The sequence below is a fragment of the Anopheles maculipalpis genome, chromosome 2RL (assembly GCF_943734695.1).
Source record: "Anopheles maculipalpis chromosome 2RL, idAnoMacuDA_375_x, whole genome shotgun sequence".
Taxonomy (NCBI): domain Eukaryota; kingdom Metazoa; phylum Arthropoda; class Insecta; order Diptera; family Culicidae; genus Anopheles; species Anopheles maculipalpis.
In genome coordinates, this window is record NC_064871.1 from 94,490,427 (window position 1) to 94,514,110 (window position 23,684).

The following is a 23,684-nucleotide window of genomic DNA, read 5'->3' on the forward strand; positions in this document are numbered from 1 at the left end:
CCATTTGCCAGCCACCACCGCAGAAGCCATGATAAATAGTAGCAGGAATGCATACCCCGCCGTACACCACATTTTTCTCACCCGGGTCCGCCATTTTTATTTTTTTTGTAGTACCACACAGAATCCTTCCGTACGGATAACGACGTTGACCTGCTTTTTTCAGTGGTTTTCGTTTCGTTTTGCCGTTTTCTTTTTGTTGTTGGTAAAATCATAGAGAAAGGACAACCTGGCACACGGAGAGTAACCTGCGAAATACAGCGAGACACTATTGCGCTGACCTTTCCGCTTCGAAATATGTGTTTTGTGTTTCTCACCCCCCTTCCATTTTATCCAACCACCCTCTCCCTGCTCACCAACGGCTTCTTCCTAGAGGGTTGTGTTGCCCCTAAGGTGTGGCAGATTCTGTGTTTTGCCATTTGCTGACGGTACGGATACTACCCGAGAGCTGACTTACCGGATGGTTTTCCGTTGGTTTAGTTGTGAGAGAGCATTGTAGAATGGAGTTGTGTGTTTCGTATTCGTTTTCCTTCTGGTGCTGCTACGATCTTGACATCCGCCTGTGATCTGGCGGAGGTTTGGTTTGGCTACCCAGGTTTGGTGGAGTTTCGCAAAAGGGGGAAGCTCCTTTTTTGTTGCTGCCAAATAGTGGACTGTTGCTTATCGTGGAGTTGAAGATGAAATAAATATTAGAGTAACGAAATAAAACGTATTTAGGGTTGAGTGTGTGTTGGTGGCAATGTTGCTGCATATTTTATGCTGACAATAGATTAGGTGTCCCAATAAGCTGTGTCGTAAGTTTTGATAAGCATTATGTCTTTGAGTTTTTTGGGTAGTAGCGAAAATTTATCTGCTACTGGAAGCTGTCTCGAGACTGATAAGATTCCAGGAGGACATCATTTGAGGTGGTGTTGCAAGATTTATAAAGCTAATTCGTACGCCAGGAAATGTCAATGATGGCTGAAGAATCGGTCGGAATTGGTAGTTGGTGACTCTTACATGCAGCTAAAGAAATCAATGAGACTAGCCATCATAGAGAATCATTCTGAATGCGGAAAATGACATAACATACATATCATAAAACTCCTGTAGGAGATGTCCTATGATTTTATGCTGAAGTATAACTCCAAGACCACATTTTCGACTGATTGTCAAAACAGAATCAAACGATACACAGTTGTAAGGATCTCCACAACCTTTGATTCCGGGGCCTTATAGAGGACACTAATATATTCTAGATTATTTCCTATTTCAATATCCCACGTACTTTCTGTAAGATAGATAAACTCCATCTTTTTTCCAGCGGTTTTAAGACCCCAGGGTTTATGGCCTGCGAGACTTAAGGATTTATGGCAAGAACTGGTAAATTTTTCAATTTTTTTTCAATCTTTTTGTTGAGCATGTTGAGTAAATTTTGAATTTTTTATTATGAAAATTGCCTCTCGCATAATATTTTTTTCTAAATCTAATGTCATTTTCAGATGTTAATTTTAATTTGCAATTTATAAAATGCTTTGCAAAATCTCATATCGATTTCTCCCTACCCTAAACATGCAAGAACAAACGCTCCCAGCAATTCTGTTTCAATTTATCGTACATCTAACGTGTCTTTCTTGAGCAGAATTACTTCAACAACCCAATAAAACACCTCTTTTTGTGCCAACCAAATGGAACGAATAGTCTTCATTTGGCAAAAGCTCGCCAAAAGAGGGAAAAAATTGGCAACACACGGGGTGGAGTCGGCAGAGCAACTACAAAAAAAAGCGAGTTCACTCTGTACTCTCCTTGACTTCACTTGGAGCGTGAAGACAGCGTGTGCTGCTACCGGAATCTACCGGAGGATGCGAAAAAGAAAATTAAAAAAAAACTCGGTACAGAGAAGAAAAAAAAAACATACTCAAACGAGAAAACGTGGACTGGTGACAAACGATATTTAGGTCTGAAACTAATTTTATTGCATACCCAACAGGCAAAGAAAATCCAATAATTCACCATCACCATCGTGTCACAGAACCGCACACAACCCCACGGTGCGGTGTGTGATGGGGCCAGACAACGGAGCCGGTGTTCGGTGCAGAGCAAAACGTTGGCTGTGTGGGGTGATGAGAAACTCCCGAGGTGTTAAGTCGCGGAGTCTGTGCGGTGCCGAAGGTATGCAGATGTGCAACGTGGTGTGGAATGCAATTGCGATGTGTCTGCGAACAGCAGCGTCGTTGTCGGCAAAAAAAAAAACTTTGGTGCGAAAACAGGGAGGAGACTGGCGGCCCTGTTCAGGTTAAGCCCCGTGCACGAAGAACCGTTCTTGTCGGGAGGTTGGTGACCGTCTTCCGTAGAGAGACGAGAAATTCATTCTCATGTAGTTCTCTGGCAGCAAGCCCCGTGTCTTCCACGTTTGGTGGATAATGGATTTGGGAGCAGCGGGCTCCGGTGAGGGCAGAGTGATGATGACGACGACGACCAGAATGGAGAGCTCTCTGGAGTCTCCGTGTTGCCGTTCGCCCTCGGGCAACTGCGAGCGTTTTATGCTCGCTCGATACTTCTTTTAACACTCGGTGCCGCCTGACTCGTTTACGTTTGCAGCAAGGCGGCGATGCTGCGTCTGGCAAGAGGACGCTATTTACCTTTATTTTGCAGCATTTCGCATCTGGCACGCATTATTTGCTTGCGAGCGTCGTCGAGTGCGCCGAAACTAATCTTTAATTGTGTGCCAACCATCAAAAGCTGGAGGAAATGATTGCTGCAACCGAGCGCATCATGGTGCGTCCTCCTCACCATCCTTTCGGGAATTGTTACTTCCACCAACCCGGAGATTGATTCAGGTGTACTCCATTTTTTCCCTTCCAATCTGCTAGTGTCGGTGCCGGATTAAAAACGTTTTACCTTCCTTTTCACAGGTATGCGAAATAAATAAAAAAAAGCTCAACAAAGCCTCCCCACCGAAAACCGAGATTGGGTTGGGCGGATCGTTGATGGAACTCCTAGTCTGGCTCGCTGGCTGGTGGTGTATTTGGTTGCCTGGGAACGCAAACGCGCCGGACATTTGGATGATTGAAAGTGTCCGAGTGACCGTGCCGCAGTGTCTCGCGTCCCTCTCTCTGCCGGGGCTAATGAACGTCTAATGTTCATAATTATGATCTGTCATTCGCTTCGCGCACGATTCGGTGTGGCCTCGAATGGTTAAAGGAAAAAGCAAAATATACACAGAAAAACAGCGGGGAAAGAGCGAAGAGAGGCTTATACTTATACATCCCATAATCATACCGATTCGGGATGGCTTTCTTTTCTATGGGTGGCTCAGGGTTGTAGCGTTCCCATGGGAAGTCTCGAGGTGCAGAAGAACCGTGTGCTGTTTTGCAAACGAGTGTAAGTGTGAACGGATTGGGAAGGATTATGATGTCACCTAATCTGTTCGTGATTTTACCCGTTGCCGTTGCTTTTCGTTCTATTTGGGTGGGCACGCACAAGACACTTGGAAGGAAAGGGCGCGCCAGAAAGTTGTGTAAGTACTTTCAATTTTTGCCATAATCGATTTATTTGTAATGATTGGCTTTTAAATTTGTTTCCGGTGGAATGGAATTTGAGTGGATGTGCACGAAGTATGCTTTGCATGTTTGGTTGTAAAATAGATTGGTTTAAGTATGTTATAATCGCTTAATATGAAAAAGCCTTTGAAAATAGTAGTAAAACTCTTAAGACGACACTTGTTCAACTGTCAAATAAGTGTAGAGCACGAGATGGTGAAGTTTGAAAGAGCTGTTTAGACATGGTAATTTACCGGTTCGATCCAGATACGATTCTAGATCGAATTCTGGGACCAATCTCGGATTGAATTCCGGATCAAATCCCGGCTCGAATTCCGATTCCTACGAATAAAGTGAAGGATTAGGAAGTGCACCTGGATTCCGATAAGTATCCGGCCGTCGAATGGCTTAGACTAGATCTGTTGATACCCTATAGTTGGATAGTCAGTCCTCATTATGGAGGAACGATTCGGATGCGATAAGAACTCCGGTCCTGCCGTGTTTCCAGTCCTCCGGACCTTAATCACCGGGCCGCGGGAGTATCAAACCATAACTTCAAAAAACTCCGTTGCTTATAAGAGGACTCAACAGACCAACTACAGACCCTTACTCTGCATGTCTGTACCCAGTCTTGCCAAAACAAACAATGCATACATCTCTGACTCATTGTACGTTTCGCTAAAAAAAAGCTGACCAGACTTTACGAACGAATCAAGTTGCGTGTATCTAAAGCCTGCAAAGAATGCCCAAAGCCCACACCAATTTGTCCTCCCGGACACCAGCAAAGACTGCCTATTGCCGATTGCCCTACAAACTGCGATAACAAATAGCAATTATTAAAATAAAAACAATACAAATCATTCCGCACGGAACCATACCCGCGGTACCGAGGGTGTGTTTTTGGTTAACGTGCGACCAACTCCCAAATCGAACTCAAGGATTAAGCTCATAATGTTTGTTTTTGTGGAGGGGTAACGATTCCACGGAGGAAAATAAAAATCAAAACCATAAATTTACAACTCCAATTCCGCCGCTCTTTACCGAGTCGGCAGGTCGCAGTCTCCCGGCCGTGTTCGATAAACACCTAGCTTCAGCTTGCCGACAATCCGACCCTGACCATAATGCCGACCCCCGAGTAGTGCCGTCGTCACACCTTCACAGCCGCGCGGTGACTTACGGTGTTGCGCCCGTTCAGCGCCTTTGATGGACCCGAGGCCGGGTGACGAATGCAGTTTCACTGCTGACGCACCACCTTGGTATGGGCGAACGTAACCAACACCGTGCGTGCGAATAGCTGTTAGACCGGGATCGGAGCTGTTAAGAGCTTAGAAGGGGGAAGGGCCCACGAAACGATGTGCACATTGCTGCGGAAGGAAGTGTCGGTGATCTGCCGTGTCTTGAGAGAGCGCAAAACCGGACTACGGCACACACACACATACTTGGTCACCCATTTAAAAGCTCTCTTGTTGCTCCAACCGACTGGAAGCTGCTTAGGAACGCGGCGGTGCATAATTGCTGCTTGCTTCGAGGCAGACACAAGGTTCCATTAGGTCGCAAGGTTCCGTTGTGGAAGCAAAAGGATGCAAGAGGTTTTTTGCACGGGCACGTCGCACGTCGTTCGGTTCGATGTATTAGATGCTCGAAGGCACAAGGCTCGCTAGCGGCCTCGATTCGGATATAAGCGACCGCGCAAACAGTCTTCCCTTTCGCTTGCAGCGCGGTGGTGAATGGTGCGGTTACAAGCGGCTTAAAAGCTTAAATATATGCGCTAGCTTTGTGCCGGAGTTCGGTCGCTTTGTTTGTGTCTTTAAAACATCGACATCGAGGGCGGCATTGGAAAGCCACCGATTGCAGGATGGTGGCGAGGCCAAAGATATCCAAATACTGCACCACCATCACTCACCATGTGCAGTACCATTTTCCACTATTCCTGATGGTTCGTCTAACGTCTTGTAGAGCACGGAGAAGGAAATGGTATCACATCGCGATCATCATCGATTCGAGCCTTTCGCCGCGCGCGCTCATCGAACATCAATCGAACGCCATTGATCGCAGGCGAGGATCATCATCGAGCGCGCGCGATCAGTTTCGTTCGGTGAAGGGAACTGATTCACTATCGTTTCACAAAGAGTTTCCTCTCCACATCTTCACCCTTTTGCTACCTTCCCTCCTCCAGGGCGTCGATTGAAGATTGAGTGGTGGATGAATTAGTGTGCACACCGCGCGAGTGAAGTGATGCAAATAGGCGGTTCCGGTGCCTCTTGGCGGTTTTTTTTTGTTGCCCATGGAATCTGCTCACATCGCCATGGCCATGATACTTAATCGGTATTTGATGATTGTTATTATTTCCTCCTTTTTTTGCACGCCCTCCCCGGGTTTCGGTTGATGTGTGTCGAGACTACAGACACTTGTGTGTGCTGTGGGCAAATTTCGCGTTTCGCTAGCGTATCTTTCCAGACTTCGCTTAAGCACATGCCGTACCCAACAGCCTCTTCCTCTGTGTGGAGGGAAGGTTTATTTTTAAACTCTTCTCTGTCTCTTTTTCAACAACCCATCACTCACGCGGCCGTAGATTGGCGCATATCAACAAGCAAAGCCGGAACATGGCGTGTGATTTTCTTCCGAAATTCCCGTCAAGCAACCACGAGTCCACGGATCGAGTGATAGACGGAAATCAGTCGCGTTCCAACTATATACAATCGGCTTGTCTGGCCAATCTGGCCTCTCTCTCTCAAACCAGCATGGAATGGGGGTCAAACGAGAAGCCGTTTTGGTAGTGGTGACCCTTTCTCCTGCCGGTGACCTTAGTGAAAGCGAAATTTAAATTATTCATTGAACGGCTAAACGACCGATCGATTCATCGGGTTTGGAGATTTGGAGGGTTTACGGCTCTAGTAGCTGCTGGGAAGCATGTTTGCGTGTGTTTTACTTTCGACAGCAGGCAGGAAATAATTACGTTGTGTGCCTTACTGGTAAGAAAGCCGAAGTTTGTTTTCTATTTCTAGGAGCTAACTTTAACGAGTTCGTTGGAAGTTTATTTCGGGGGGAGGGGTCTAATTTTGGAACATTATTTTGGAACATCGTCCAAATCGATCTAAAATCGATTTTTGGAACTGCAGTGGTTTAGTTTCTATTTATACATTACTCATTTTAGGTAAAATTAGTTCATAAATTCACCTCCATTTTTGTCTGTTTTATTTTTAATGACCTAAATAAGGGAATTTTTATAAAAAAGCAATCCTTTAGGTACTCTATAAGTTGGGCTGACAAGGGAAGACAACTAAGCTACTAGACTATTGTTCGCTGGTGAGCTTCAGGACCAATCTCCTGGTTACCAAATGGTACCACGTCACTACATTCACTCGTTAAGTCCTGCGTCGAGGTCTCTTCCTTTCCTTTCCACAAATAGTCCAAAAAATCGCAGCCTTTTTAGCAATGCATTTTATAGAAGGACACTTCCCAAAAATTACTGCAGACTCCCTGATACGACCCAACTCATTCCTGCTGGATTGAAGTCACTAACCGAAGAGGTTTGAAGTTAAAGTCATATTTGGTATTACGCCGACGTTTTCTAAAACGACAAGACGTTTCCAATTACTATTCCTAGGAGTCATACTAGGAGTCTTACTTGGTACAGAATCTCGTTTATCCTGAACTCTGAGGCTTAGAACTTCTTGATAGCATCGGCTTACTAGACTTGTTGATATTACGTAGCTAAATAGTCAGGCCTCGTAGTGGGACTTCATAAAATCGTCTACATTTGATAAAACTGTCCCTGAGAATGGTAAGAATTTTCATGTCCTCAGGACATTATCCTTCTGAGTGTTTGGATGAAACCAAATTTCCGAGGTTTCTAGATGCGTTTTGCGATCGACCGATATGAATTTGTTTTACATTAAACATCGTACACATTATCGAAAACATAAGTTGATCTATTTGATTTGGAAGTTGTTTGTCCCGAGCCTGGCGTTAGGCGTCACAGCAAACGGTGTTTTGCTTTTCCCAACCGGTAGATTGTAGAGTGCGCCCGACGCAAAGGAGGTACGTTTCAAGATTTTCGGTTAGGTTAGATCTGCCTGGAGGCGAGGATGGGGCTCAATCTTCTCAGTGATGATATTGACGGGTTCGGTTTGATGATGTTATTGATTTGCTGCCCTGACTCCGTGCTCTCTTCCGGCAGCGGGCTTCGATTCGTGCACCGTGCGCAACCTACACAACATAACGCCCCGGGGACATCCGCTATCTGGTGGGATGTATCGGGTAACAACGGACCACGCCGTGACAGCAACTGTTGTGTTGCGGTTTGCGCCTGCTTTAATGCGGTGATGCGTGATTTTTCTTAGATTTTACAACGGCACTGCTTACGGGGTACGGAAGGGGTTTTTTTTTTGCTGTTGTTGCTGCTCTACCATGGTCTTGACTTGCCACGATAGTATCCTTAACCCTCCTGGTGGTACTACTGCCGCCGAACGTGCTAATGTTTATCGGAGTCAATTTATCAAATCAATCGAACGCGGTGGCGCGCTGTTGCGGTGCGCATGAGCCTTTTCTCGCGCGAGCCTTTGGTGTGCCACATGACTGCGCTGTGTTGTTGTTCCTGTCAGCTTCTCCTTGAGAGTGCCTCCAAACCTGCGTTTCCCACCAATCATCCATTACGTTCGATTACGGTGCACAATTTTTGCTGCGGCCACCACCACCACCGCGGATTGTTTAAAAGTGTAAAGAAAGCAAATGTAAGGAAGGGAAAAAAAGCCGTGGCTTTTCGTTCTTTCAACGCGCGGTTAGTTGCCTTTTTGTCTTCTTTTGTGTAAAACTCAATCGTTTTGTGCTACTTTATATTTTTATCCACCTATCGGCTATCGGTGGGTGTTGTTTTGGCTGCGTCAGTGCGAAGCGCATCTGAATCACTGACGTCATCGGTCACGATCGAACGCGCTTCAATCAATTCCGGTGTCTTTTCATGCCCTAGAAAAAGCTTTTTTTTTTTATTTAGGGGGCAAGGGTGTGATAATAGTGGGTTCCTCGCTCGCGGGGTGAGATTTTGGGCCCAAAATTTGGTGCAGAGTTTTTTTTTTTTGGAGCTGAATAACTTTATTCTTTTGTTGAAGTGAAATCTGGGTGGAGTAAAAAACAGACATGCTGATACTACGTTTGGAACGATATTTTTAAAGCATGATGATTCACATGAAAGAAGGAACTGTCTAGTTGCACTTTTAGATGTAATGCTAAAATACAAACATACATACAAATACAAAATACAAAAATACTAAGCTCACGCGGGCCTTCAAATGGCTTATAAGAATAGCTCATAATCACGTAGTTGAATAGTTAGTCCTCGCTACGGGGGAATGGTCCAGAAGGCGTTGACCTAGAAGGTTGTTAAGCCAAGAAAAAAAAAGAAGAATTAAAGCTCTTGTTGGCTTGTATTTTTATTTTGAGATTCAGACATGTTAGACTAAATGTTCCATGGTAAATCATGTGCAGACTTGCTCTTGTAATTAGTAAAATTACTCTGACTCGGAGGCTAAGTTGTTTACAAAAATGCAAGGCCCTTAAAAAACAGTTGTAGTTGTGTTAGTTGTAAGACATCTCCCTCCACAACTTCAATAATCTGTGGAGTTTAGATCTCTTTTTTCACTTGTTCAAAATCCCCCCCCCCCCCCCCCCCGAAAAAATGAAGAGACAACGAAGTCTCGCCAACATACTACTGCTTTATATTCTATTGTCTGCGGTTTTGTCACTTCATGACGGGTCCTGCTGGGAGCGACTTCTGCATCGTTTTACAGTTCAAAGGATATTTAAAGCTCCACCGAAGCTGTCTTGATTGTGGTTAGGTTTGATTATTTACAAGAGCCTTTGCCGTTGTGTTTGTGGCACTGCGTTTAGAGCCCTGCGATAGATCTTGACCAATGTGGGTACGGATAAATTTAGCAAAGGTACTTATACACCTCACACAATCACTTTCCAAGAAGTCAATACACATCTCCCGTTCGGCATTGGTGCTAAGCAACTGGCAAAATGAGCATTATTTTAAGGACAAAAGCATGGCTTCTGACAGCGTACTGCATGGGAGCAGAAAATTTTCCATTTTCCACACATCATGTGCCGACATGAGGGCGGTTACAAAGCAAAGTATGGATTCCATAATTAATTTTTGTAATGACCTGCATGAAAATTTGAAATGTACTAGCTCCTGGTTTTTTTTGGTTTTGTTTTTTTGTTTTTGTCTAGCCTTACATAAGGTGGCACTCGGGTGCAAGGCAAAGCGCTAGCACACACTTGTACAGTCGGAAACAAATGAGAACCTTAAGCTCATTTTGCTGGGTTGGAAAAACAGGATCGGCACACAGAAGCACTATGTCAGTGGCTTCATGAAATACCTGTACATACGTTCATAGACACAGAAATACCCGTATGAAGGCTGCTGATTCTACAAAAAAGGATCCCTTTTGGAAAACCGAAAGCCAGCCCGGGGCGAATTAATTTTCCAAGAATGCAAAAGACTGGGGCTTAATTGGAAAACAATTTCGGTTAGGTAATTTTGGGATGGGGCAGGACTTTCCCGACGGATGAGGGTGAGTGTTTGGAGGGAGTTTGGTTGAAGGTTAGGGGTAGCCGAAAGCGGTATCAGAACTACCGGAACATGCTGCCTGGAATGTTTTGCACGGTGACGCCCGCAAAGAAAGACAGGGCGTTGTTTGGGAAAAGCGCTCTGCTTCTGTGTGTGTGTGTGTGTTGACGTTCCATCCAGGGGAGATGGATGGTTTTGGCTGCCCCGACGATGAGATGGACGATGTGTCAGATGGGTTTTCGATTCGCTTTGTTTTCAGCAACAGCCGAAATTGAGAAAATGTTCTGTGTTACCCGTTGTTGTATGTGTGTGGATGAGGCTTTTTTGTATTGTTGCTATCGGTAGTAGTTACTCTGTTTGGCCATTTTTCCATTCTCATTTCCAACTATAATTAACTTCACTGCTCCACTTTCAATCACATGTGCGTTCGGGTGCACCGGGGGTTCTGCTGGGGCAGCCCACATGTTGAGTGCTGGAGTGCGCACTACACACACGCCATTAAATTTCTCGTCCATGCTTCATGTTCCGACCAAAAAAACACAGGCCCACACCCCAAAGGTCAAAGCAGGGAAGAACATTCGTTTGACAACCTTTAGACAAAAAGAAAGAAAATGCACACAAGCACTCAAGCAGGACAAAATTATTCATCCGTTAGCGAAGGCATCTTAATCAGGTTTTACGTCCGTTTCTTGCTGCTGCTCGTTGGTTAGGGGTAGCAAAATCGCATTAAACTGCTTCGGGTGTCTCATGCCACCCAAAACCCTGGCGCAGGTATAATTCTTGTTAATTTCCCTCACTCACTCGACTCCGAAAGAGGACGGTTTTAAAGCAGCATTAACCCTTGGATGCCCTGTTTATGAAGGGAGGGAAATGTTCCGTTGTTAAATTGTAGGAAGCTCGAGAGAGGTGATTCAACGAATTTGTAATCGTACGGCGAAACTCAAAAGCAGTCGAGTTGAAATACTTGTGTAATCAAACAGTTGTGGTGAACTAACGATTGGCATTGCTATTGTTTTCGATGGTTCTCGACAGATTCGTGGATGCTTGAATGATTTGGCCACGAATTGGAGGATAAACATTGCCTAGGAATAGGAGCAATTTGAGCATTTTGGAATCGACAGTAGATTATTTCGGTTCGAAAATGGTTGGTGTACAATTTCCTGTGAATTTCAATGCGGAATAGATGGAATATTTGTAGCAGATGTTCACAGTTGGCGGGTACGATTTTTGAGAAAATTTAGCGGAGATCGCAAGGTTCATGAAATTCCAACATTTTTTTTTTATTACTTTTGTTGAATTTGAAGCTTAAAGGTGATTTTAATATAGAGCGAGCGATTTTAATAACCAAAGCTTCATGTGCACTCGGTTTGAACGGTTTGCCTACCGCTTCTGAATGCTGGGTACGTGTAAACGATATGAATGGGCCACAGATAGGAGCAAAGAATTTGAAAATGGAAGAATGATGGCATGACTAACATTTTCACATTCTGTAGGACAATTGTAGAATAAATGTGGGAGCGATTTACAGCAAGCAAACTGCGTTATTAATGTATTGTTTAAATTGCTAGGATTTTTATACAAATGAACTAAAACGTTCCAATTAAATGGTTTAAACTAGATTTGTAATTTATCGTTTTTGCTAGAGTTATGATAATGATCTCGGGTTGAGCTTATATTTAAATATTTTGAACTTTTTTTTTTTTTGTGGTAGAGACATCGAACATAGCCAGGACCAGTATAAAATTCCTCCCGGATCCAAGCATCCGGTAATTACATATTTACGGAGCTGCAATCCAGTATTTTAGAAATCGGAATTCTTTCTCATCAAACCACTAGGACCCTAGAACGCTACGTGACACGGAAGGGTTAAACCTATCAAACGTCAAACCGTAGTCAGTAAAAACGGTAGTCATTTGTCGGTGTTACTCGCTATACACAGTACTTGACTGTTTCCACCGCGGTTTTTTTACGATGCGATCAGCTTTATTATGTAAAGCTACGTTTACATACTAAGAAAACCGGCGAGAGGGGGGACTAGCGAAGGGAGACCGGCGAGACAGCGAAAGGAAGCTGGCATAAATCGACCAAATTGCGGCGCACCGGGGTTCGGCTTTCACAACCGAGTAACAGAACACAAAACTATTTTCAGCTCATCATTATGTCACGATGGGCGTCCCCATCGCGTACTTCGCCTAGAAGAATCCGGTGGGTTAGGGGGTCTGGTGGTACGAGGGCGCTGAGCGGATCGCCACAGATTAGGCCTAATAAAAATGAAAACAACGGATTCCCCTGAGGAGTCAAAGTCGGCACACACACCGAGTCGTTTAGTTTGAAATTCTATCCACTCTGTCTCAACAGGTTAGACTAGCTTTAGTGCTTCTGCAAAAAAAAAAGTGGAACCGCGGCAAAGATCCGATTGCCAGTCGGTCGACGTTGGGATGGTATAAAAACACAATCCACCATTAACGCAGAACCGGGTCATCCGCGCGGAAGACTCAGTAAAGAGGAAGTGCGGGAGAGTTTATCCTGCGGGTTGTGGACAGTCGAACGAAGTCTCATAGGAAAACAGCGCAAAACAGCAAGAAAGCCTCCCGAGGGGGAGGGAGTTTGTTCGAGTGAAATCCATTTCTATCCTGCGTGGAAAATGCGTTGCTTCCCAGGCCGGGCAGATTTTCCCGCAGGCCTTGGGTGTGTCATTTGATTCCGATACGAAAATAGAGCAAATTGACTGAACTGAATATGCGTTGTTCGTTCGGCCACAACGTTTCTTATCCACATACATAACTGTCTGTACATGATGCTACACATATACGCACACATACACATCCAGCATGTGGGCGATGCATTGCAAGTAAATCCCTGGAAAAATGGGAAAACCCCAGCGCTATGAAGTGAGCAAAACGGGAAAAGCAATGGATGTGCGGAGTGGGTTGTTGGTTCGTCTGTCTGTTCATTATTCATATATCCAGTTTCCGGTTTCGCTTGGCTATTAAGTTATGTATGAACCGACAGACCGACCGGCATAAGAGCGGTTCAGCAAAAATTAAACTAAAAAAAAATCATTTTTCTATCATACCTCCGTGTGGTGGTGGTGGGCCTCGAAAACGAGGAGCAAAAGGAAACGTTAGATCCATCCATCATAATAGATTGGCACTAACGTTGATAGTTTGTAGGCGGACCGATACAGTCAGACAGGTGGTACAATAAAAAGCGCATTTTGCTACGCACCGCTGAAACACTCGGATGAGTTGGGAACTGTCAATGCTTCTTCAATCTGTTAATGTTGGCCGGGCTACTGGCATCGTAAAAACGAATAACGATGTGGGAAAAGCCGTCGACAGCAGCTTGATTTGAGGGAAAAATGAATGTACAGTGGCACGAACGCAAACCGGGACCAGGGGGCTCAGGACAAGATCACTTTACTAGGCAATAGAGGAGTTATAGCTGCATCATTTTATAGGAAGGCCTTTGTTGTATGGAGAATTCGTTCTTCTGATTGATCTGATCATGGCTTTAGTACTACTCGTTGATCTGATCTTTGTCACCAACATCGATCACCAGATTTGCCACACGATCGCTCCCATACTCTACCCATTTCATGAGGACAAATGACGTTTGCTTGATCTTCTATGCCTCAAAGTTTGCGGAAGCAAGTGTTTAGTAAAGATCTTCTTAGCACGACATTCAATTCTTCGTCGCAACTACAGCATCTACTACCCATCTTTTCGTACCCGACAAGAGTTATCTTCTGAAGGGCAATCGACGTTAAAGTTAATAAAGATAAAATTTATCCTTTTTAGGGCGAACTAGAAGACCCAGCCCCCCCAGCAAAAATGTCCACGTGAATTAAACAATAGTCGCTTTTGGTTGAAGACATTTTATCATTCACAAGATTTCTCGCACATTTCTGCTGAGTCACACTTCACTGAATGAGGTGTCTAAATTGCTGATTGCCGATTCCCTGATGTTGATGTCCAGCTTTGTGTTTCTAGCACTGTAACTACACAAATACATAAGTACTCACATCACCCGCTTGCTTAAAAATTCATCACCGTCCATGGAATTTATGGAAGGAGGAAATGCGGGGCGTGGACGGTTTTGGTGAAAAATTCATCTTACAAAACTGAATAAATGATTTTCGGGTCTGACACCGTTCGGGCACCGGATGTTCCGGTGTGGTTGCGTTTATTATAACATTTTTGTATTTTCCTCCCTGTCTCTCTCTCTCTCTCTCTCTCTCTCTCTCTCTCCGTCGACCCTCGGGATTTTCTTCGGTGTTTTGCTGTTTTGTAATCTTCGTAGAGCAGGGTTGAGTCTCCGACACGCTCCTCCGACGAATGCGGTAATTATGCATTCCAGTGTCAGTATCATTGCCCGCCGCTTGAATTAAGATGTGTGAGGGTGCATGTGCGAAAATGGACAATAATAAAATACCAGAAGCTGGGTATACAACGGCTACCGACTGGGTATATCGGTGACACTAGAAGGAGGAAAAATCAAATAATCCACAACCATTTTTCTTTACGTCGGAAAATGTTGATCGGAATGCGCTGTTATCATTCCTGTGTTATAGATGAATATTTACAACAACATCAAAAAATTACATTGTCTTTCATGCAATAATTCGTAATGGCGAAAACCCCTTTTCCCGTTCGCTGCACATGTTACAACAGCCACATGTTTACGGTAATGAAATAATCTGTTTCGGAAATTTTGAGCTGCCGTCAAACGCTTTTCTCGCTCGAATTTACATAAAGCCTCATTGTTTGTACACAACCGTTTGGTTAATTTTTGAGTGTTTTGCAACAATGCTATAACGAATTCGTGCACGCCCGTAACGAATGCCACACTTTTGTTTCGTTTCGGGTCAGGACCCCCCGCAAACAGTGAGGCTTGCAACATCCCTTTCCGGGGCACGTCTAATGAGCCATTAGAGGGGGAGCCTTGGGGAGAACAAAAAAGCAGCAGCACACACATACACAGCATACACAGCCGGGTGCATACGCAAAGCCCGTAAAAGCGTGTTTCACTTCCGCTCCAAAACAAGTGTCCCAGTGGACACCGGGGTGGGTCTGCAAAATATATCGCTCGAGCGAAGGGCCTCAGCCGGGGAACGAAATTATGTTGTAAAAATAAAACTTCACTTACGAACGGACCGAGCGAAGGGAGACGCCTTCATATGTGTGGTTTGTGGCCCCAGGCTAAGGGCAACTCACAAGACAAGACAATCGAACATGGCAAAGGTCGAGGGCACGGTTCGCGATCTCGACGAGTATCGGGCTCGAGTAACGCTACCAGCTAGTCGACGAATTAGAGACGCACCTTTGGCAGAAACTCGCGCAGAGAAACTCGGCCGGGTGATGATGATTATCGGAACGTTCTCTTGGGTTCGGTGGTTGGTGGTTGGGCGGAGCAGGACTTTCCCTCGGGACATGTTTCCTGTCAAGCGACAAACGCACGCTCCGGGGCCTGTGTACGAATGCTTGTGTGTCTTGGGTGGGAAGAAAGTGTATCACAAACATCGAAATTCCGCTCTGTGGACCGGCTGACGTGAAGCAATGCAATAAATTATAATTACTTTTTGGTTGCATGTGATAAACAGCGACAAGGTTAAATTAATATTGTTTCTTGGATTGGGACAATGATTTATGAATTGTTTTATTGAGGAGCTAAATTTCCTATTATTGCTTTGAATGTTCCTTTTGTTTGCTGTCTAAAATGCCAGGTCTCGTACCTAAGTAGTAACGACCTTACTAGGTCATCAGGGCCATGCTACAATGGATTTGTTGACACTCCAGTTATGACAGGTACACTGCTGCTGCAACATTAATAGAGTTCTGCAGGCTTCCCTAGCAATCCAAACACAATGCAGGACTCTGTGGCATAAGACTTCGATGGTAGAGTAAATCGTAGTTCTATTTTTGCTCAAAACATATCTTTAAGTTATAAACTAATGTAAGAGATTGAGAAGTCTTTCCGAAGTTAATTCTATCACTTAAAACAAAATTCTTCGTAGAGATTGGTCTGGATTGCTCCAGACAAGACCTAAGAAATTCGGAACTAATCAAGCTGAATTGCAAGTACGTTATTTGTTTTATTTATATGTGAGATTGTATTATCTACGATTTCCCTAAAAATTGAACTTTATTCACTGATGAACCTGATAGAGCGTCTTTTTATTCATCTAATCCAGTATTGATGTAGGTTTGATGTTGATATGAATAGCTTGATTGGATTGAAGTATTGATAAGCGTCCACCGCGGATTCAGCGTTGTTTGATACGTTGGAAAAGGCCACAAATGGATGGTCACCTGATGAGAAATGTCCACTTCGCTTCAATCCGATTCCCAACTGGGTCATGCTAGATTGCGATACAATTTAAATAATAATCAAAACAGCAACATTGTTGCCTGCCCCCTCCATAAAGTAACAAAATTACAGCCACCCGTGCTTTCGAGCCCATCCTACGTAATGGTGGTTGGAAAATGCTCCTGTATTATTGTGCACCCTCGTTGCTGTCACGTGAAATCTGCATGCTCCCTTCGGTCTGGGCCTGATTTTCACACTATCCCATCGCAATAGCGTACACTGCATTGCAATTTAAATAGCTTCCCACCTTGTGGATGATGCCTCTGCATCTTGTTGAGCCTTACGCCAACGTCCGGAAAGAAGCTGACAGCCAGTTTTCGAGTGGGTGCTTGGACCGAAGCCACGCATCACGGCGAAACCGTGCCGCGTCATTGTCACAGCCTCGTAACAAAAGGTAACAAACCTGACTGTGTCTACTGTATCGTTTTCGGTACTAGTGCTGGTTGGCTCTTTCTCTTCATGCTCAGTGACGGCTTAGCTAATGTAGCAGCAGCAGCACTAGTAGTAGTAGTAGTAGCAGTAGTAGTACTACACACTCAATGACTGGCATTTTATTTACATCGTCAGTCGCGTTCAATGCGGAGGCATCAGGTAGGCGCATCCAGCAGGCGCTTGATGCTGCTAGGATATATTCTCGTGGCAGTGAAGGGTCCCGGTACTGTCGTCGCTCTTAGTAGGAGAACTAATTAATTCTACAAACATACCCCGCTTGGCGTAAACATCCACTTTTGTCTCGGGGGCTGTTTTCACCGAGGCCCACACCATTTTCTTTGCCCTGTGTTCTTTTCCTTACATCGAGGTTTAGTGGCGTGAAGAGCTGACGCTCTGGACGCTCCGTTTTGCAGCAGTGCGGGACAGGCGCACGTCGGTCTAATTCTTGGGAAAGCTAAAACCGTGATGACGTCTGCTGCTGTATGGTGGAGATGCAAAAACATTCCCGCAGCTTAGTAGGCGGCCGGCTGGATCTAATAAAAGGAAGGACGTTGCCCTTAGCACGTTATGCTCCTGCAGCTTGCCACTAGGGTTTTCAGATCCTCTTGAATCCTCCTACCTGTGCAAAAGTATTATTATTAATCACCAGGCATAACAACGACGGTCCACCCGACCAAACTCCCATTGTCCGTTGGAATCATTGGTGGATGAAACACTTCGGACGTCGAATTAACATCCACAATTAATTACTCAGCTCACTCTCTTTCTCTCTCTCCCTTTCTCCCGTCAAAATGGATTTTGCCGCGAAGATCAACCCAAAAAAGGGCAAAACACCAGCTGCAGGTACTTCGTAGAACTTTCGACGTTAGAACACCTTTTTGGTGCTTTGTGCCACATCCGACCGGCGGGAGGGCATTTTCAAAAACTTAACCCTAAAAACTGAGCCTGGAAACGTTATTATACCTGTTCCGATGTAATTAACATGTTGGGTTTAAAGGTGTTTTTTGTCGGTAAGTTTCCGGATCTGGGGAGCACAATGAGGAAATTGGTTTCTCTATTAAGCAATCTAAACGTCTAAAGAGCCCACTCATGAGTCGATGTAATAAAATAATCTACTTCATTGACTCACCTCAAATGATGGATTGTTTATGGCGAAAGAGTGTCTCTTTTTTTTCGCGATGCGTCATACACTAACCGACGCATGGCTAGGATTGCTTCATGTGACATCACGTGGTCAAGCTGATAGGGAAATTGAATATCAAATTCTTGTTTGCATTTGCTCACCAACAACTGGGCGATTGATTTTCGATCGATCGTGAAAGATGGCCGCAATAAATGAGGTATCCAAATACTGATAATACCGATAAGGCACACAGCGCCACATACAGCCAAGTAGTTGTCTGGTGTGGAGGGTCGTCCCGTAGATGTGAGATAACGTCTGGCGGATGTGCGTGTGCTTTGGAAGAGTACTTCTAATCAAATTTAACCACAAAAAAGGGGTAGTAAAATTGTCCCCCCTTTAGACGAGCTCGAGAGTTAGAAAAACAGTCTATTTTGCAATCACAGAGTGGCGCTATCTAAGTCAAATATAATACACAATCTCGTCCTAGCTTAACAAGCACTACGTGGTCCACGAAAATGATCAGATTTTTCTATTCAATATCACACACGCACTCACGCACACCCAATATCCCGAAGGTACCGGGCAAATGGCTCGCGCAATCAATCATCGGCAGTTGACGGACGCGAGATTGAGTCAATAGGCATGAGGCTTGTCTAATAAACGCGAAGCCCTCAACGCACCAACAGCCGGGGAAAGATGTATGTATGCAATTATTGGAAGTGGGCCATACAAAGGAACGAAAACAGGGAGAAAGCGCGCGTTTGTGCTTAGGTTGACCTTCCACGACTCGCGTCAGTTATTGGTTTATGGTATGCGAAATCGTTTATGGCGCTTGAGATAAAGAAGGTGTGAACAAAACGTCCAATGAGTGTCATGATTTGCTCTGGAAAGGGTTTTGTTTTCTTTTTCTTTGTTCTGTTTTTTTTTATTATAGAGGAATATGCCACGGGCGATGCGTTTAAAACAGTATTAGTTACGTTCGTCTAATTATAGCTATTATTTACCATTTAAGATGAAATTCGCTCTTATTTTAAGGTTAGGATTTGATGTTGTTTGTACAGGGTGATTTGGTAGGTCAAAGCTTTCACTACCATAGTTCAAGATGCAAAAAGCAATAGATGATGCTACTCTTGTACTACATTTGAAAGAATACAAGAGAAATGCTCCATGTATTTTTTCAGTAAAATACGGCCTAGTTTTGATATCGCAAACTAAAGCGAAAAGTCCTCATTAATTCTTAGCCAAATGTTACACTGAGGTTAATGAGCTTGAGATAATGAAACTGGCTACCAGGCGCTCTAATCTTCCCCAGGTCAGATCGCAAATAAATCATCAGCTGATTGCGATGATCCTTGAGTAGTAGAGAAGTACTTTTGTCTAGATCCTAGATCCACCGAGGAAGTAGTAAACAAATCTAGAGACATATAGGACGATTCGGTGCTAGAGGTGACAGCTGCGCCAATCTGCACACGACACAATCATAATTCAATTGCTATCTGGACCGTTTCCCCGTAGTGAGCCACCGTGACTTAGTAGGTTGTTAAGCCAAGAAAAAAAAAGTAGAGACATATTGGTCTGGGAAATTAATTCCAGAGCTATTCAGTTTTCAAGAATTTGTCGTAGTTTATCTAGAGATACAACGGTACGTCCACTTTTTGAAGACAAGTCACGTAAAACTTTACCTTCTTGGGGAACGTTCCAGATGGGATTTGAAACCCGATGCTGTCGTGCGAAGGCCGACACTCTCCGGATCTTTTCCATCTAGTCTTGCAGTACTATATTTACACAAAAAAACTGCTCTAGAGTAGTATTTGCAATAGAGTTGCAGAGTAGCTATTTCCGAAAGATCATGCTACAACAAGTAAACTCTACTTCAACGTCTAGTCTTAAAACAGCATTAGAAACTTATCGGTTTCTCCACACTACCAGTACGAAATCAATCACAAATATGCCCCAAAATTCTTGTATCGTTTGACAGCACGAACAATGCAACATCGGCCTTTTTTTTTCAGAACAAACTTCTTCAGTCTCAACATCACTACAGCCTCCAATAACCTTCACCGAGCAAAGGCAGGCTTGAAGTGGTTTTCGGGTCACTTGAAATTGATTACGAGATCACTTCGCCGCTTCGTGCGGCAGTGCGATCTTGTACATATACCCCCACGATACCGTACAAAAGTGTCCCTTTCTTTCTTTGGCCATTAGAAAATTAAACACAATTTATCCAACTAAACACTGGGGTTTTTGGGCGGCCGCGGACAAAAGCGACGCAGAACAACATTGTTCACTTTTTCTCTTCCATTTCCTTTTTGTGTAAGTGGTGGAGTTTCTTCGGTCCGCGGAACCCCCACCCACCACCAGCATGCTTTCGGAAGCAGCAGCAGCAGCCGCAGCGCGCAGCATCCTTCATAAAGTTGGAACCGTGCCGTCCGGTTCCGTTTCGGTGCTCGGGAGTACGTAAAGTTCGGTCCACGTCATATTGAGCGCTCACTTTAAAATTAGACTCCATTCAATCAATCAACCAATTCAAGCCTATGCTCACACACACACTCAAACGCCCACAAATACACAGAAGCGAGAGTGAGCACCGCACAAGTTCTATGTTTCAAATCACCCGCGACATCATCGGAAAGTTTCGAAGTTTTGTCATCGTTTGTGCCGACGGAAAACTTCTCTTAGGGTCTTTCGCGCTGTCTCGTGATCGATGGAGCAAAGGGACGGAGCAAATGCTGGCTGGCGAGGGTTTGTTTTTATTATTTTTCCTACCTCCACGCGCACTTTCCGCCCCTTCCCAATTTCTACAACTCGTGCTGGGAAAGTGTCGACCAGTGTGCCTCACTTTAGGATTGGGATGGACTTTGAAGTAGCATTGGCATTCGGCCGCCGTCAAAATGGGGGGTAGTGTACGCAGCTACGCATTCCGCGTCCATAACAATGGGGGCCTTTGGGTCGTAATGCTGATGTGAAAGGATAGAGGAATGAGGGGTAGAACGTTGAGATAGCGCGTTGAAGAGGGGCTGTTTTCGATTTGGAAAACACTCAAACGCGACTCGAAGTTAAACGTCACATTGATGTGTTTTTCCTCCCTCGTTGGTGTGGGTTGGTGGATGAGTTTGAGGATTCTGTGTGCGTTTAAAGTATTTCAACAGTTTGAAATAGTTGGAAAAGTTTTAAAACCTTATTAAACTTCCCGTATACATGAAAACCTTTGATCATTTTTACTTCATATATTTCTTTATAAACTTGGTAACTTTAGTATATTTTGATATAGTTTATTAGTATGATTTTGTTGTGTTTTTGTTTGTAACTTTTTACTGAACATTAAATAATTGTATTACTATTTTTGGTACACTTATGATTTAATATTCGTTATGATTTTTGTATTTTTTGCAAGTTAAAAAATGAATTCATTGCTCTTTTTGAAAAGAATTCGTAATTTTTTTAATTGCTTTTTAGTGTTTGTGTGTTTATTTGTCCAAATTATTTTTATTAACTTTTCATAGAATTTCTTATATAAATTTGTTTTTCTTAACTTCTTTAAATCTTTTTTACATCAACATCAATCAATGATGTCAATAGTTGATGTTCAAGTTTTATTTTTGTTGATTTTTTGAATACCTTAATATAAAAATAATAAATGTTTAGAGTAACATTTGTATTCTAAATGTAAGTGCTTAAAAATTATAGCAGTTTTCAGAATACAGCTTTCATCAGGCTGTAAACTTGTTTCCAACATTATATTTTACAACCTTGCACAACAGTGTTAAAAATTACCCAGCTAAACATTTGGTCATCACAATTGAAATGCACTGTATACAATAGGGCGATTAAATATAATAATTTAAACAATGTTTATGAGCCGTGCCTTGCATTATGCTTTACGACGTGACTATTTTATGTTTTGAGACAAGTGCCACAACTTCCTGCTATTCTTCAAACCTTTCAATCCATCCAATTGAACCACGATCACGCAAACGTGTCTTTTCTAGCGATCCAGCTGCGTACCGCGGTACACAAATCAATCCGTACCGATTGTTGTCCGGGTGTGCGTCAGTCAAACCACAACAGAATGTATACAAAGGCTCAGCTTCGGATGGAAAACTGAGACCGAGTGTAGAGATAGAGAGAGTGGAATGTTTATTTCGTTTCAAAAATTTTACTACCGCAGCTAAACATGACATGAACAAATAATGTCCCATAAGCCTCCATGTCACTGTTCTCGCTAGCCGGTTGCGGACAACTGTGTTCTGTGCGTTGTGTACGAGCGGCCATGATTATGGCAAATGCCTAACAAGGTTGACGTGTATCTTTGTATAATTTCTACCGAAAAAAAAAACACACATTTTGAAGCGAGCTATAGGCAACATGCGTGTCTTGCTGTTGGAAAACCTTTGGCGTTTTAAACGAATCTAACATGTCCCCTAGAACAGCCATATGTGATTTGAAATAAGTGTAGCTCGTTCTGTAGCTATCGTTGACCCACTTTCTCCTGCAGGCTCTGCAGCAGTCAATCGGGATAAGATTGTATGAAAAGGGGGGAGAAACAAGAATAATTAGCACAAAATAAGTTTCTCCAGTGCTGCGCTGCTGACTGCATTGATGCGACGACTACCACGACGACGACGAGATACGCTTTGACGCATCGATCTGCAACGTTTTTCGGGGGGTTTCGGTGTTTGTCTGCTTGTATGGCTGGCTTGCTGGCTGGAAGGACAATTCCATTTTTGCGTGTGTGTTACGCCACTTGCCTTGTGTGTGTGTGTGTGTGTGTGGTGGTGGTGGGGTTGGTGCGTACGTGAGCTCATCACGCTCCAGATGCCAACCACCGTTGACAGATAATTAATTTGTCCCGCATATGCAAATGCAGCAAACGCAGTTTTTGCCATCCCGGGAGTCCACTGTGCCATTGCTGCACAGTGGTTTGTCATCGGCTTCGGGGGAAGAGGAAAACACAAGCAACAACAAAAAAAAAAGGACGAAATTTCTATCACTGGCAGTGCCACTGCATTGCAATGTGAAGTACGCTTCGGAATTCACTTGCTTCCCAGAATAAGCATATCTGTGCGTGTGTGTGTTTGTGTGGCGAGGGAAAATGCAGTTGCCATGCTGGCAGGACATGCCGGATGACACAATATGTTATCCTTCGCTTCTGTATGTCACCGTTTTCCGATCGAGTCGAGACGTGGCGAGGATTTTTCACCCGGGCAGGATGGACTTCGCCACCATTTTCCCCAACCTCAGCAGCTTTCCTCGAACCAAACCTGCCGGCTGGGAATGGATGGCGTATAAGCTGCAACGCACCGCTGCAACAGGATGGTCGCTGGCGATTGACTTCATTAGTATGCGGCACTCGTGTGTTGGCACTCGAACCACGTCTATATTGCATGTATCCTCTTTTAAATATCCTCCCGCGGAAGCTGATATCCGTTTTCAATCTCTAAAGCTAGTAATTTTCTGTTTCTGTTTCTAGCCTTGCTTTTGTAGCTAATACCAAGGAAACGGTTTATTAAACCAGGTCCTGAAAGCTTCCGCGATTTGTGAGACTATGGTGGATGTTGCAAGCTAGCGTTGTAGCTCACACAAACGGCAGGATTTTGTACGGTGAGAAGCGCCTTACTTGTCTTAATACCATTTGACGGCGGGTAAACTTTGATACGCTTCGGTCACGAAT

The 23,684-nt window shown here is 44.0% G+C and overlaps 1 protein-coding gene across 6 annotated transcripts in view; it reads right to left on the reverse strand.

The window, feature by feature from the left end:
• The window catches only part of LOC126568525 (ADP-ribosylation factor-like protein 5B), a 241,679-nt gene that overhangs the window by 35,948 nt on the left and 182,047 nt on the right, over window positions 1-23,684 (reverse strand). Inside the window, exon 1 of one of the 6 annotated variants that reach the window (XM_050225015.1) lies at window positions 23,079-23,084. The exons of the other annotated variants lie outside the window; for them this stretch is intronic. The gene's annotated coding sequence lies outside the window, so the exon portion shown is untranslated. Of the gene's footprint in view, window positions 1-23,078; window positions 23,085-23,684 lie in introns of those variants that run through there. 6 annotated transcript variants of the gene reach the window in all.